Genomic DNA, 2,698 nt, shown 5'->3' with positions numbered 1-2,698 from the left:
CCTTTTGATTACTCTTAAAACACCATTCCACGGTGCAGCTTTGTGCAAATTCAGGTCAAACTCAGCAGACATTCCGGACGATTCCTCAAATTAAATGATAGCCCCAAGATATCGTTAATCAAACGAAGCATGCCGCGTTTGTCAACAAATATTCTTCGGCCTTCTGATGGACTGGCAAAAGAACCGCTGGTGGTCCCATAGTGATGATGGGACCCGCTGCTCCCATTCATCGCCCGCGCCACGTGTCACTGTCTAACGTGCGGCCCGCTGGCAAAGGAACCTTCCTGTGGCCTCCACGATTTATTAGCCACACGAGGCGCTCATCATAAGCCGCCCGTCGGTCGTTTGTCGGTCCCCAGGAGACCTCGGGAGACAAACCGCCGCTGAGTCGCATTGTGGCCCCCCATCAGTCGCTCGCTTTCTGGAACACGTGTAACCAATTGGCTTTGCAACAACAACGAGACGAAAGAAAAAAAAACACGAACGAAGCTGTGTCGACCCCGACGAGCTATCAACGCGAAGCGCAACATACTCCGAAGACGTAAAACGTTGCGTCAACATTGTATCGGGCAGCAAGAAGAAGAGCCGGCCCACAATGGGCCGCGTCTAGGTGTGTGTGTGGCGGTGTGTCTAGTTCCTCAAATGCGTTGGAAGGACAATGAGCGGTCCAAAGTGGTCCAAAGCGAAGCCAGCCCGCGCTGTCCAGCGCCGGGTGTGTGCGGGTAGTCTGCGGCATGCTAATCACTGACACCGTTTGGAGGGCCTCTCTGGAAGAACTGAACCCGCGCAGAACGGCCGGCGAAAACCTCGGCCCCGGCAGTGGACGTGCATAGTGTGTACAACAAGAAACGGCCCCGGCCCGGACCCCTTGGCGGGTCGGGGCGATCGAGCTAGGGTAAAGTGTCAACCTACGACGGGGTGTCAATTACGGGACCCCCAGGAACACGAGCCCTCCTCTGTGCTTTGTGCGCTCCGTGGCTGGTATGCGGAATTCGTCGTGCTTCGGTTGCAAGTAGGTCTTCGCCTCGCGAATTGGCTCGGCAAAAGGTGTGGTTCTGCCTGGGGTCCCCTCTGCCAATTATTGGCTGTGCTGCTGAGCTGCAACTAAACGTGTTATCCGTTACGAACCGCGAACGGGAATGCATTCTACTAGAAGCATTAGAAGGTATTAACCGAAGGCTCTCTTTACATAAACCGAAAAGCATTCTAAAGATGTTGAATAAATAATCACCTTCTATTCTGTTTAAACGAGTTGCGAAAATGACGCGCCATCAAAACCGCAGATCAAAACGGTGTTCGGTATGCTTTCCTGCGGCTGCTTCATTGTTGAAACGTCAGCGAGGAGCGAAAAAAATTGGCACAAACCGCACAAAAACCCAAAACCCATCGGCACACACAATCGCCACTAATCAGCCGTTGCGGTACATCGATGGCTATGGCTATACTCTCCTGACGCCTGTGATCCTGACACGCAAAAATCGCCAATGGCCAAAAACGGGCCACCTCTCGGTGCCTACTTATGTTCGTTTCCTTACTAGATAAATATTCTCGCATTTCTAATTAATTATGTACGACAATTTATATCGCTTTCCTTGGCGTTCCCGTCTTTACGGGCGGCCGGAGCTTTTCGGCGCCGCTCGTGTGCGTCATTAGTCATTCTTCAATCAGTCTCTGATTAGGCCCGTGAAGCCACCAGGGCGCACGCCCGGCCGGGGCCACTTTGGTTCCGTAGGAAAACCCCGGTAGAGCCGGACTTGGCACAAAACGGACGGCTTCACGGCACCGAGATACCCATTTTAACGGTCGATAGCGAGATTAATTTACTCACTTAAGACACGCTGTTGGACACGTATAGTGGCCCTCCCCCGAAAGTGCCAATGCCAGAGTGAGATAGTGCGAGATGGGCGATCTGGTTAGTTTCGACATTATTTGTAAAAGTTAGCAGTTCCTTCGTTTTATTCTGTTTCAATGCTACGATTTCAGTTAATCTTTCAATTCTTCAAATAAACATTCCCAATTCAATTAAACTCATTCAAAAACTTTATAATGTTAAGTTCCGATGACAAACATAGTTTAAAGTAAAACCCCAGGCCGTGAGCCATTTGATCCGTGCACGATCGAGGTGAGAAATTATGACAGAGCAGGAAAAATCGATCGGCACGCAAGGCACCGGGCGCGAACTGCAAAACTGCAACCACTTCGCCGAAATGGGCGATTGTCGAATGCGTCCGAGCGCCCTGGTCGGCCACAAGTGGCGCCCTTCACGGGTGCTGGGATGTTGCCACATGACCTACGAGCTTGCTGCTTGTTGCTTCACTTCACGAGCAAGCGATCGGGGGCCAACAGTTTGAGGGCCAACCCCCGGGAAAGGTCGTTCACCGGGCCAAGGTCAATAGACTAATGTATTGATATCGGGCAGCGGGCTAGGAAATTGCTGCCGTGTTAGGGCCGAGCCGGCTTCAGACGGTTCCTTGCATCACACTTTGCTGCTCCCTTCGCGAGGTTTCTCACTTGCCCACGAAGCGTTGAAGTCTTTCGACTCGCGGTAGCCGTAAGGCCACGCGGCGGGCGCGCCGGAGCCCCGACCGGAGTTGATTCGAAAAGGATGGTTTAGGGAGGTAGCCTTCGGGGCCCTTTAATCACTCTAATTCTAAAATCCTGTTCCGATCGTTACAAGCACCGGGAAGAAAAGGGAATC

Source organism: Anopheles cruzii, unplaced genomic scaffold (assembly GCF_943734635.1).
Source record: "Anopheles cruzii unplaced genomic scaffold, idAnoCruzAS_RS32_06 scaffold00529_ctg1, whole genome shotgun sequence".
NCBI lineage: Eukaryota > Metazoa > Arthropoda > Insecta > Diptera > Culicidae > Anopheles > Anopheles cruzii.
The sequence above is the reverse complement of the archived record's forward strand: the minus strand, read 5'-3'. Positions refer to the sequence as shown.